General features: G+C 40.1%; 1 protein-coding gene across 5 annotated transcripts in view; it reads right to left on the bottom strand.

The window, feature by feature from the left end:
- The window catches only part of MEF2A (myocyte enhancer factor 2A), an 81,360-nt gene that overhangs the window by 48,589 nt on the left and 18,000 nt on the right, over window positions 1-14,771 (bottom strand). The window contains exon 1 of one of the 5 annotated variants that reach the window (XM_063169921.1): window positions 2,550-2,814. The exons of the other annotated variants lie outside the window; for them this stretch is intronic. The gene's annotated coding sequence lies outside the window, so the exon portion shown is untranslated. Of the gene's footprint in view, window positions 1-2,549; window positions 2,815-14,771 lie in introns of those variants that run through there. 5 annotated transcript variants of the gene reach the window in all.

Raw genomic sequence — 14,771 nt, 5'->3', positions numbered from 1 at the left:
ACATGAAATAAGTACAACCTATTTATCTTATTATTACCTAATACTCATTCAAAGGGGTAAAAGCAGCCCCAATATTAGCTGATAACCTCTCTAACTTCCCAACCCAAAACATCTTGTGAAGTAAAGCCTTGCATATTTTAATCTGGGTGTCACCATGCCATATCCTTGAGGCCATGTGTAGAAAGTGGTGCAACCACATCACCATCAGCCAGTTAATGAGCAGAGACAGCAAGAGGCGATTAGTCACAGGCTACACTTCACAATACATTCAATTTACACCGAGGAAACAGACATGATGTTCTTGGGAGGAAAACACAGAGGTGGAGGAACATGACAAAATGAAGGGATGTCATTTTCTATTTACCTGACAGCAACAAAGGACTGCTTTAAAAAAACATCACAAAACGCCCAAGAGTATTTAGAAATACTATTTAATGAAATTTAAATTAAAACAACGCACAGTATGATGTCCACTGGTCTACTGGATAACACTGTCTATAAAGCAAAGCATTTGAAAACATCCATCAACACTGCACTGCTTTTGTTTTCTTCATGAAAAGGATTTCTTCCAAGGTGCTGCTAAGAAGGTAATTAATAGACAGTGGAGACCAGATGAATCAGCCTCTATACAACCAACAGCACCCAGGGAATATCTTCCAGGGAAACAACAGTTGGCATATCGATTTATCTCACTTTTGGTTAAAAAAAATTTCTCAGCTCATGCTATGATCACACATTAAATTTAGTTCTGGAAAAATCTGGTTGCATCCCTTGAACATACCTAATCAAAGGATCTCTAACCAGCTCTTAAAATTTGTTTTCTCCTACATGTGTGGCTTCATTTTTTAAACCTCCCATGTATTATTGAAACAGTTCTCTGAGAACAGAATTACCAGGGTCCTTCCTCTGCTTTTAAAAGCACCCCATCATCACCAGTACACAGAAATGGCCCCCACACGAGCCAAAGATCCATCTGGTGCAGCATTTTATCTGTGGCTACCAGCAGATATCACTAGGATGGCCAAGGAAGAACACAGGAAGAGTAATAAAAATATAAACCACATATTAGGTGGTTTTTGAATCAGGAACTTGTGGAGTTTTTCTGCCTCCTGCAACACATACTCAAAAGCAAGTCTATGCAGTGAATAAAATAAGGAACTCTGGGGAAAAGGGAGAGAGGAAGATAAATATGATGTGAGATTATGCAATATATATACTAAAGAACACAAAATAAGAGATGCACAAATGCTTTGTATGAGATAATGGAAGGCATGGTAGCAGGGAAGCACTGTTATCTGCTCTGTGCACTGCCACACAAAGGGAAATGGGAAACAGTAATTTTCACCAACACTCTGTACAGCTTTGGGGTGTCATTTCAGGTCTTTTACAATGCTTATGCTCTGTAAGGCATAAAAACCTCAAGCTATTCCCCATTTATGAGAGTTCAGTGTTCCCTCATCCCAGGGCTGACTTTCCTTAGCCCTCAGCACTTGTACCACTCAGAAATTCCCCACTCCTGTGTGCAGTGCCCAGCCTGGTGGGGCTCTCCTCCCTCTCCCACAGGTTGCTGTGGACACCAGACCCTGCCTGGAACCCCATTTTCCAAGGGCAGCCCAGCTCTGGGGTGCAGCATCCCTGCCATCCTGCAGTCCCACTCAAGGTGATTGGCACAGCTCAGAACTGAAACACAAGTTTGGCTTGAGCTCAGGGCAGAAAGGACCTTGACACAGCTGCAAAACCACAGAAAACTGTGCAGTAAAAAGGCACTTTCCATGCAAGCCCAGAACATCCCAATGGGAAGTTACTGCCAGTGACAAAGGCACCTTACATTTCTAATGAGAAGAATGACTTTTCCTTTTACTCATCCTTGATCATGTCACAGCTGTGGTTTTATTTTCTATCCTGACTAGCAACAAAACTATGTAAGATAAAATATAAAACTGGGTCCAACACTGGGTTCCATCAGAAATGTAACTAGCAAAGGTTTCATTTTGCTAAATCATAGTTGCATTACAAACACACATTAGGTGAAGCTCTTAATTCACAAAGCCACTTCATGTAGATTATAACACACTTTTGCCCAAATAAAGGAAAACCTACTGATATACAAATGAAGATCAACCCACATTTACATCTGAGACTAAATCTGAAACTAACACAAAGTAACCTTGATGAAGGTAAAGTTCTACTTCCTGAAGTGACACAATCCAATCACAGCCACCAAAGCTGCTTCACATTACTTGCATGGGCACACAGAAGCAAAAATAAGTTTGTCTTAAAGAAGGACTTCAGGTATAGATTAAACAAAATAATTAGAGTAAGAAGAGAAAAAGAAGGAAAAAATCCCACGTTTCATTACGAACTTCCAATAGAACATAATGTCAGCTTGCAATAAAGGCAAGAAAAATTATATTTGTCTTGTCCAAATAACAGCCTATTTGTTTCAAAGTAAACGATTCCAAATTTTCTGGATTTATTCCCTTCCCCAAAACCCGTGAAAACAGCACACTAATTACTGACAGACAACAGAACCACATGCAGAAACATACCCTCACAACTGCACATCTTCAGGAGCTCATCTGAATTTGTTGTCAAGATTGCTTTCAGTTTCACAGATTGTTGAGAGAGATGTTAACTTTAAAGCAAGGAAACTGTATTTGACCTATTTAAAAAGATTCTTTCAAGGGTTCAGTGGAAACACATTATATCTGTGCAAAACTGCACAAGGTCTGGAAGCCTCCTGGCAGAACAGGTTAGGAAAAACTGTGTCAGAATCATACTCCTTCCATTTAATTTCCTTTTATTTCCCTCTGACTCTGTTTTCTTGAAACTTCCATTTCACCACCATGGTTACAGGTTCCATCTGACAGTCCCGTCTCCTCACGGCTCATTTACTGCAATGCACACAAAGGAACGAGTGTCCTGACGTCAGATCATTTGCATGAAAACACAGATCCGCAGAGATGCATCTTACACAAGCCTTGGCTATGCCTTACTAAATAGCACCGAGTCATTTGTACTGAACCAAGATTAATAGGTCTTTTGCTAGTCTTAAAGGAGCCTGTGCAGATATTTTTGTAGATATGGCCCCTCAGCCCGATCACAGCTGAATTGCACAGTTGCTGGTTATTCTGACATTTTGCACACTCACATCAGCAGAATATAAAAATTCCCATTCACAGCAGCACGGAGATGAGTCCCACACGTGTTGGCTGCTGCACACCAACAGGGCAGATAACACAGAGTATCTCATTTTTCCACACTACTAATAATGGACAAATGGCAGTGTCCTCTCTCCCTGCCCCACAGCAATGAGTAGAAGTAGCTGGGGAAAAAAAAGGAGTCAAAGAGTGTCTTCACCAAAGTAATTTATCTAAAGGTTAAAGGGCTGTGTGGAACACAGCCAAACATGATCCTCAGACTCCATTTCACTGTCCAGAAGTGAGAAAGAAGAACATTTTCTTCTTCAGAATTTCAAAGAGATGCAAACCATATAAAGTAAGTACACAACTGCAAACACCTTTCTTTTCTAAATGCCGTACCAATGACACAAAATATGTTCACTCAGATATGGCTGCACAGACACACACTGAGGTCCATGGGACGTCACCTCTGTGCTCTAGACATTCCACCAGCCCTGCTCCAAAACTCACTGCTACCACCTGGAAGCTAAATTTGAAAATGAAAATTCCCAGCAAAGGGATTTTTACATACCTTTATGTCTGCTCTTAACAGAGGCACACTCAGATCCTTGCTGGGGTTTTTGCAGAGGTGTGCAAAACCAGTCCCAAAGCAGTTTCCTGCAGCCACATTTCTATAGCCCTGTCACCATCCATTGCTGTAAGTAATGTCAGATGTAATTGTTAAACAATCACACAGCTCCCCTTCCAAAACAAGGGTACATGCTGTCATTTATCTCTCCCTACTTGCTGCACCACAATCTTAGGAAATAAATCTTTTTTCCATCCTGAGTTTAGAAGCCATTCTTCTCCATCCAAGCAGAGCCTCTCAGTAAATGAGAGTGGCCTCACAGCTTCAAGGTCCTCTGCCACCAAGTGATACACAAGCATTGTTATAAAACAATAATATAACCCTTAGCCAAAATTACTTTTTTTTTTAAAGTGGGACAATGTAAAAAACAGGAAGCCATAAACAATTCTTTATTGATATTCTGGTTTTATGCATCATAAAATACTTGTTTCTTTCAGCTGGGAAGAATAATGCACATCTCTGGTACAAGACAATTTAAATAAATTGTACTTTTAAAATTTGTGGAGTTTTGCAACCAAACATGGTCTCAGCTTCCACGCTAAAATCAAATCTATTTTTGAGCTCCTGGTTTGTAAGTAACAGAGCTTTTCAAATTATGTTTTGAAGGAATTAGAAAAGATCATGAAGTTTTTTCAAAAAATATCCCTGCTGAAGAACTGCACCTTCCAAGTGCTCCTTAAATCGACTGTTGCTGGAAAAGGCAACATCTTTTCTTTCTGCCATTTCCTCCATGCACTCAGTCCTGTCTAACATGAAGTGGAGGAACTCCATTTTCTTGCACACAGAACTACAGAAATCTGAACTGTATCAAAAATGAACGAAGATTCAAATGTCTGTTTTAAAACAAGTTTTATTACTCCTAGAATGCACTTTCAGGTTAGATTTTCCTGACCTGACGGACCAGTCTTCCAGAACTATCAGCATCACCTATGACAGCACATGCATTTCCAGACAATGTGACAAATGTGGCCTTGTCCAGGACCAGGGGCAGCCAGGAACTCTGCTCTGGTTAGTTACTGTCAATTAAATGGCTTAAGATTTAATAATACTCAATACTCAGACTATACACTTTTTCTTGGCCTACTCTTCAGTCCAAAAAATCTCTATCACCCTATTCTGAGTATTTATAATTGATACTCCCTGGAATCAAAGCAGCCATTATCAAGCTATGTACATAATTACTACATCTTTTCAAGTAATACTAAATTCTATTTTATTAGTGCCATCCATAACTTGGGCATTTTCTAAACTAATTTATCATTGCATTCTCAAAAATACATTAGCATATAGTTAGAAAATGAGATCTGGAAACTGCTGAGCTAACAGTGGAGAAAGACCACAGAAAGAGAACTAAATTTTCAATACTGGATTAAAATCCAATTTTAGATACAAGTAGAATATAAAATATTAAGTAATCACAAGAATTCTGCTGCCAGACTTCTACAAACAGATTAAGAAAATAACTGCATGACTGAATAGCTGTCTGGAAAACATGCTCCAGAGAGTTTCTCAAGAAACTTGCTCCTAATTTATCATGTAATTTGTTGAAAGAAGTGCCTTTTCCACGGTATACAAAAATAGCCACAAACAAAGATGATTCGGGACACTGTTAACAAAACAAACCCCAGTACGTAAAAGCTGAGGCCAAAAGGACTGATTTCCTAGTGAATGAACCACAGCTTTTACAACAACTATGTCAGTTTGATCACAATTTTAGAACTTTTGATCAGATAAATTCTCCCCTTTTTTCCATTTACAGCTCTTGGAAAAGTAATGAACTAGATGCAGAAATCTAAACTTAAGTTTGGATACGATTGCTCCATAACAGAAGAGCATTTGCAGGTATTTAATTAGTGCGAAACTGATGTTTGACAGCTTTCACAATGACAAGCTCAAAGTGCAACTCAAAGCATTTAAACCCAGCTTTTAACCCCATAGACATCTGTACATTATAAGCCACAGAAGGAAGGTTTCTTTCCTGAATCAAAATATACATATAAAACACATTAAATGTTTTTCAAGATCAAAAGCATTTGCCTCATTCTTATCAGGAGTTTGTAATGGCTGTGGAACTTAACTACCATGTGGCCAAAAAGTGGCACCGAGCCACGTTTGTGTTATTACAGCTCCTCTTGGGCTCAAACCAAGGGAGCCACCACAGGAACCTTCCAAAATGCTGATAAGGACACGTCTGCCAGAGATGGCTTTAAATTATATACCCCTGGACCCACAACAAAAAGCTGCCACAAAACAGCACTCCTTTGTACAGGAGACAAACCCCTGTGAAATGTACTTTTTATATTTGTCTTGGGATGGGGATCACCAAACCCTTGCTGCTGTTCTCAGCAGGGAAAATAAATTTCATGGTTTAAAAGCAGCCTAACAATGACTGGGTAAGAGTCAGGTGAACAAAACACCTTCACACAGCACTGGTCATTAATGAACAACAACTAATAGAGTGATCAGTTAAAAGATTAATTCTCATATTTTCCTTCATCTTACAATAAGAGAGAATAAAATACTTACACAGTACTGTTCAGTTTCTTATTAATATATTTACCAACCAGAACGGAACTTTCTGGTTTTGCAACATCTTTATACTCCATTAATCTTCTTCAGGCTCACTGATGCATCTTTAGATAACACTTAACATACCGTTAAGTCATGGCTTTAAGAAAAAATATTATCATTGTGAAATCTCTTTGCAGAAGTCTTCATATTTCATCAGTTAGAGCAGTGACACTCAAGCTTTAATTACTGCTACCTTGGCTCATTACTTCTCCCATCTCAATTTAACTTTATCAATAGATCAGAGAATACAGATAATCTTATTTTGCTCAGCAACATGCATTTGGCAAAGGTGCAGCTCATTATCTCCGAGTGCTCACAATGGCTCTGCCCCACTTGTCACATCTCTGGTTATCTCCACGGCAATCAGCAGAGCACAGAGCACTGCCATCCCCGAGCTGCTCACTGTACACACACGGGAGATGGTTCACAGTTCCTGGAACAGAACTCAGCTGCAAAGTCCTAAAGTCACCTGGCCAGATTTCTGTGAAATTCTAGATAAGCAGCATACTTTTTTTTCCCTTTTTGCCTATGTGGTCACTAATCTTCTTCCTCCCTTTGTAGATAATTAATTTAAAGGTTTGCTCTGCTCTTTTTTTTAAACATGGTCATGCCAGGCTGAATTCAGTGGGTGGAGCATTTTAAACATAAGCAACAATATGTCCAATTAAACTTAAATTCAGGTTCCTGGCATTTCTATATAGAAATCCTTACCCACACAGAGCACTGATCTTCCTTTTGTCTCTGAGAACATGATTTAAGTAGATCATCCTTTCTGAGGAGTACTGAAGCTTTTTGTGTGCATGTTTTGGAGGGGGAACACTATTTTACAACCATTTAGAATCTCAACCAATAACCTACATGTAAAGAACTGAACCTTCATAAACCAAAGCTAGACAAAAATATCCATCTACACAAGTTCTGACTTATCATAACCACATCTCACACTAGATTATTTTGCAGAAAAAATAAACACACAAAAGCAACACCCAAAAAGCACAAACACAGGGCACTATTTTACACACAGTTCAAAATTAAACAAGGTGCCAACTGAGCTAAATCAAGGAGCAACCTGACATAAGACTTGAAATGCACAGAAATTAAGACAGGCAGGAAAAAATAACTCAGAACACGGACCACACTGTATGGCAATGTTATGAGACCTATTACTCTTATCCTTCAAATACTCTCTTTAACATTGCATTCAAATTCTGCAGGCTGCACTTCACTTTCCTCATAGCAAATGCCAAAGCAGCAATTCTGCAGTCAGGTAAAGCAGAGTCTGGGCTCAGTATATTCAAACTGACTGGTGCATAACTGGTACAGTTTTCTCAAGGAAAAAGCAGAAACCACAGCAGATTTCTCCCTAGGAAAGGTGTAAATAAAAGGCATTTCTGTCTTTTACTTTCTTCTACTGGGAAAAAAAAAAAAAAAGAACATAAATTAAGAAGTAATCTTATTTAACACATCATTTCCCTATTGTAGAAAAGTGTACCAATTTGGTACTACAGTGAACTGATGTTTTGGATTTGCAGCAGGAGTTCTCGAAACTCCATGACGTGTGAGCACTAACTAGTGAGTAAACTTCTAGTAATTCTTTGTTACCTTTTCCGAAGAGGGAAACAGTCCCCTGTGCCTGCAGAGTACAAACTGTTGAGGTAATACAACAAACAGCCACAGGACAGCAACTTCAACACATGTTCCTGAACAAACATTACAGCAATCAAAAATATTTACAGCTGACTCCAGGAATGTAATGGGATCCAAAGGCAGCCACAGCATTCCGTGGCTTTGCTTATACCTTATATCCTACAGAGAGCTTCCTCAAGTCAGCCTTCAAACCCAACAATGCCAGATCTCACTGAAGTTCTCAGCAAGGGACAAATGTGAGTAGATGAGAGAATGGAAAATAGGAGGATTATAAACAAGATTCTTCCTTGCACACTGTGCCCTTGCAAGATGGGTTCTGGCTTCCAAGCTGGCTTCAGTCAACAGTGGCTTGGTGACGCAGAGCGCTGCGCGCTCCTGTTCTGTACTTGGGAAACATCTTCCCAAGGTCTGGCTCACCCTCAGTTATCTGCCTCCTCCTGATGTTATAGATCAGCTTCTCCTCATGCTCTGCACAAGCCACAGGCTCCAAGCTTCTTGCACAACTCCCATCTGTGTTGGTTTTTTGCTAGGGTTTTTTTTACCTGCTGTGCCAGGCAGTCTCCAGACCATTGCTCTCTCTTACCAACTACACGTTTCCAGTCTTCCCAAGGATTCCATGTGACAGGCACCCCCCCTTTAGAGGAAATAGGACAGGAAACCCAAGAAGAAATACAAGAGAGAACACACATCAATGATCTATAAGAAGCTTTAAATCACTGAACAATTATCCAGAAAGCTTTCTTGATAATTTATTCGATGTCTGATTAAATGACAGCATGCAGTCATATTGTTGAAGTGCAACAATTATAAACCAGACAGACACGACAACATAATGCTTCCAGCAGCCTGCATGCCTCAGAAAGACACTCAGCAAACCATAAAGACGCCTACGTGTTTCTAACAAAGATTAGTGGCAAGTTTCTTACTCTGTGGCTGCCACAGCCTTTGTTCAAAAATCAATCTCTGCTTTTAAAATTCAGATACACCAGTTCAAACTTCTAAATAACAATTACTAAAAGCTATACTAAGTATATACTATATATACTTAGTATTTCTAAGATATTAAAACCACATTTCAAAGTATGATTCCTGTCTCTGCACCATTTTAAGCAAATAGTTCCATCACATTTAAATAAAATAAACCACAATTGTTGGGGGAGCTACAGCAGATCACAGAGCAGGTCCTCTCCAGACATGCATGGAGACAGTTTCTTTGTAATCTAAACATTTCAGAATCCAAAGCAGACAGGTAGCAAATAATAAAACAACATACAAGTGAGATGAATCCACTCAGCTACACCCCAGCTGTGATAATCTGCAAAAGGATTCCACACAGGCAGAGCTTAGGCAGCATCAAGGAACTGGGGGAAATGCTGCTGGGCACCACAGGCAAGGAACTGCCTGACTCCCACGACCTCTCCAGTGCCAGCAGCCACTTTTAAAAGCAGCCTAGAATGAAATTCCTTACAGCCCAAAACATTTTATTGATCCAAGTACAAGTGCTCCATCTTAACGGAGTTACTGCTCTCCATCTGGATGTCCATATTCTTAAAATCAATCAAGAGCTAAGACTGTCCTAATCAAGTACAGGTAAGTCATTAAAACTAGAAGTTTAGTACATTAGGATCCATACCCCAACACCTAAACTTATTGTGGTAAACTCCTTTTTTACCAAGAATATTATTCAAAATATATTCTGCTCATAAACATTTTTCTTTTTTGGCAGGTGATGTCTGTAGTCTGGGCACTCTTATGCCATTAAGACTAACCCAGCCACCTGGATTCTCTTGCAAAAATGTCAATTTAACTGCACTGATAATAGAACACTGATTTGTCAAATACTTCAAAACTATTGTGTCCTTAGCAAGGAACTAGCACACACAGTTAGTTAATATCGTTTAGTTGAGAAATTGAAATTCAGGCTGCTACAGTAACTCTGTTACTTGTTATTACCTGTAAGACAGGTGAAATAATTAGATTTTACCATTTGCTCTTTCTTGTCAATTGCTGCAAATGGAAAAATTAACTTGTTTGACCCTAAGTAACATCACTGCTTCACAGCAAAGCTATGTGATTCAAGTGTTAGATAGCAACATGTATTCAAATATCTGATTCAACAGCTTCTGCAGTGAAATATTCCATGACTATAAAAAGAAGTGAGAACTCTCATCCATTTGTTCCCATTATTGTATCAATAACAGAAATCCTCAAAACTTCAAAAGTATCTCAATTAATTTTCCTGTCAACAAACATCTTACATGCAGAGGGCGACTAAAAAGGTGAATTAGAACATGCAGCTGACAGAAGTTTAAGTGAAGGGCCAGAAAAAATTTAAACAAGATCTCAACAAGAACCAGTTAAGTGATTCACACATACATATAAATTCCTTCTGATAAACTACTATATGAGTAATGTATTACATCACTGAGGAGCCCAACAAGAGCAAGGAATATTGAGAAAAGAAAGCCACAGAAGTTGGCTCTCAATGCATTTGAAAGACAGCTGGGCTGTTTTCACAACTGCATTAAGTGGCCAGGAATCTGCAGCAAAAACTCAGACAGTTTCAGATTATTGTAGACCTCCCTTACTGAAAACCTCTTAGTTTAAACAAGTATATTCATTTCCCTTTGACATGAAACATCAGATGCAAATGTGAGCTGTTTGAAACTGGAAGACAGACATCTTCATCTTCACCACTTGGTTGGCCAAGCAGTGTCTGATGCAACGACTGCCCAGACCTGCCAATGACCAGGCTCCACCAGGAGTCAGACTGTAACTACAGCTCTCCATCAGACCCTCAGTTACACAGTAAAAATGAGAAAAACTGCCAGAAACATCAACCAGAAACCTGACAGAAGAGAACACTGCATGATCTCCTGCACTATTAGGTGGAGATCTCAGCATTTAATTAAGGAATCACTGATTTAAACCTGCTTGGAACATACACACACACTGCAGTATTTCCACACAGTGCTGGGTGCCCTCCATCCATGCTGTCTTCTTCATCCCTGACAGAACCCTAGCTAAGAGCCCTTAGGAACCTTATTTGAATTGCAAAGCAAATACAAAGCAGTTAGTTGTGAATGACTTCTTGAAGGTGTATTGTGGTTAAGAGCAGTTGCATTCCACCATAAAACCTGGATGCTGCCTGTAGCCCTGGCAGCTCAAAGTGTGCAATGGGTAAGTTCACTCACCTCAGTCAACCCATGAGCTGGGACAAGTGAGATCAAGCTGGCATTAAACTCCTCATGTGAAGTGACAAACTTATGTAGACACAGAAATTATTTTCAATTATCTACCAGTATCATCAGAGCACACATGAAAGCCATCTGCAATCTTTTCTGTTCCTTTCTCATAAGATAAGTAATTTTGTCTTTCTGAAAAACCCTATGTACTTCTTTATCTGGGGAAAAAACCCACTCAGATATTAGATATTAAATGCATTTATTAAAGTGGATTCTGCACAGAATCAGATGCTAATTTAATTATTTCACATTATCTCATTTTACTCATTCTAGGTAACTAACCTGTGAACACGATTATATGGAGTTACATGAACAAAAAGTAAACCACAGCAAATTGACACAGTTTATACACAGCTTTCAAGAACCTGCTGAGAAGCATTCCTGCACCTGCAAGAAACCCTAATTCCTCTTCAAAAAACTTCATTGTTGAGTACTCTGGGCCTTCAGGACATTAAAGCATTTCTCTCTCACATGCTGACTGGAAGCCTTGCAGCAGCTGAAGCAATAAATATTGACAGCAAGCTGGCAAACAGCAGATAGCAGTGCTGTGCTCTCCAATTTCACCTGCCTCAGCAAAGACCCAGCCTGCAAGGGACAGCACACCCAGGGCCTCTTCAGCTCCATTATTGCTGCTCTGGCCTGTATTGAAAATGTTTTCCCCTCCAATGCTGGTGTAGCTTTGATCATACCTGCTTTTCTCTACCACCCTGAGAACCTGAATCTGCTCACTGCCACACAGACACACAGCAACAAAGTTTTAACTGGCTACAAATTATACTGAGAGAAACTTCCAGCACCCAGTTCCACCCCGTCCTGCTCTCTGGTGATGCTTTGCAAGTCTTGCACATGAGGCCACACATTGCTTAATAAAAACTGAACAGCCAACTCAGAGCAAACACTGCAACAACCATATGCCAAAATACAAGCTACTCCTGACAGCTCATGAGAATTGGAATTAGCGAAGTGGATTTTAATTAGGAAACTGTATTGATGACTGAGTTCTACTTTTCCCTCAATTCTCACCTCATATCCTCTACTCTGAGGCAGGATTATAGAAGCTGCAAGGAAATGCATTCAGACTTGCCTAAAGAAAATTGAAAACAAAACACTGTGACTACAAAATTCTGTCTTCCCACTGGGAGAAAGGGATCTTTCCAGCAATTCACTCCCTGCATTCAGACGAATTACAGATTGCTAGTTGGTTTTTTAGCAGACTCCATCCTGCTGCCAAGTTAACAGATTTTTAAACTGAGATTTGAAACAAAGACTTCTTAGTATAACCCAGAAGGGTGAGCACTGAGTTGGACCTAGCTCTCAAAACCTGATCTTATGATTTCATCTGGAGCTCATACACTTTTATCCCTGCACAGACACACCTATGATTATGGGCTATGTTTAGATTTGTAAGAATTCACCAACATCCAGTGTCATCATTTTCTCCAGCACACAGCTCCACGGAGGGAGGGGTGGAGACACTCTCCACACTATAAACATTTGCCTACTTTCAAAGGAAGATAGGAATCAAAACAAGCTTACCCTGTACTTCTAGCAGACACCACTCTTAACATGTTACATCAACCAACACTTCTGGAGATTCTTCCTTCTAGCTTCTGGTAGGTTTCCTTCCTCTTTGTCTACCACTGAATGTACTTCATTTTGATGGTAATATCTGATTAACAACCTCAGCAAGCCTTTAGAGGTGGCAGGCACTCCCCTTTGTAAGCTTCACTTACCCAAAATAACACAAACCCTTTAGTATTCCACAACAGAAACAGCACCACATAAAATCTTAAGGCCACCACCAGTGTCCAGTTCAGGAAGAGATCTGCATGTATGAACCAGATCATGCACAGGATAAATAACAGCATTTAAAGCAGCACTGAGCTTTGGTTTAAACAGAGTAAACCAAGAGCTCTGCTCTCACACCCTGCTGCTGCCAAATCGTTCCATCTGCATTAGCTGCAAGATGTCAGCTTGGGCATGGAAAGGAAGAATTATTTAGTGCATTTAGTGAATCCTCTGATTCAAAAATGAGAGGATTTGTGCCCCTGCCTAGGTGGAACTGAAGCCACAATATTCCTGCAGAGGATGGTAGTATCCCCTTAAAATTCCCATACAGAGGAGTGATGCTCTTAACACTCAGTGCTTTGTTCTTTTTTCAATTAGTCCAGTTCCTTCAGGGAAAATGCTCACCATGCACAGCTGGGAGAAAGGCAGTAAAGGGAAGAGCAGGTTCTCAAAAGCAGAAATGTGGCAGAGGACAGCAGCAGAAAGAGTTAACAATAAGTTTGTCTGTGACATTTTATCTAATTTGATAGCACAGAACAAAGACACAGACCTGGAGTTTTCAATTCAGTAGATTCAAACAGGCATTAAGAAGAAACTGATTTTCATTCACTTTCAAGGATTTCACCTTAAGGGAAGGTCTTTCAAGGATGCACATGGCATTCCTTGGCCTTCTGAAAATTAAATCAATTAAGCACAAGACTCAGTTCTTGTAAAAAAAATTATTTAGAACATCCATGAGGAAAGGAAAAGTATATCATGAAACCAAAGAAATATCTGTCAATAACACTGACTAACCCACGAGAAAGATGCTGGAGCTTTTGCCAGAGGTCTGAGTTTGCACTGGTGGCTCTGCAGTGTCTCAGATCCAGGCTGCTGTGGAAAAAAAAAAAAAGGGAACTCCAAAGGGACCTCGTTGTTTTCATAGGGCATTAACTCAGGAGCACCAACCACAGCTTCCAACACAGCTACACCCTCCAGGGCTAGAAACAGGACATTGCTAAGGTACAGAATGGATGCTTTATGGAATAAATTTCAATTCTCCACTATGCTTAAGACATTTTATTGCCACTTTATAATGTGCATCCTTAAATTACACAAAATCTACTGTGCTTCCTTGCAATTCTTCTGCAAATGCAGTATCTACCAAAACTACAGAAATCCAGAGAAAGTATCTTCAATCTTTGAAGGGGTTCACTGGTCCATAATGACAGTGCATCTGGAATACAATAAAAACTCAAATCCAACAACCAGTTATTCAGAACAAAGTGCCTACACAGACTTCTCACCAGGAAGAGATGGAAAAGCTGATAGCTGGAAGAGGCATGTTAAATCACAGCTGGGGAAGGTGGAACCCTTCACCCCTCTGCCTTCAGACAAGCCTCACTGGCAGGACATGGGGCCACCCAGCCTGGGAAGGGAAGGAGCTCCCAAAGCATTGAGAACTCACCTGAATCCTCCAGCTTAAGGAACACAACCACGCAGGCCTGAGACTGAGGAAATCCTTCAGCAATGTGTTGGTAGAGACACCGTGTCCCACATGGAGTATTGAACTCCACTCTGCTGCCTGGATCCAGCCCAGGACATTGCTGCTCACCTGGGCCCACAGCTGCTGTGCAAGAAGCACAGGGAAAATGGGATTGTGCAACAAAACACGGGATGATGAGCAAATCACCTCACTATGCTCAGCACAAGACATCAAAAACCCCTAAACTGTAAACCAACATCAACATCACACATCCTGCAACAAAT

The sequence above is a fragment of the Melospiza melodia genome, chromosome 15 (genome assembly GCF_035770615.1).
Source record: "Melospiza melodia melodia isolate bMelMel2 chromosome 15, bMelMel2.pri, whole genome shotgun sequence".
Taxonomy (NCBI): Eukaryota; Metazoa; Chordata; class Aves; order Passeriformes; family Passerellidae; genus Melospiza; species Melospiza melodia.
This window is presented reverse-complemented; position numbering and strand designations above follow the sequence as displayed.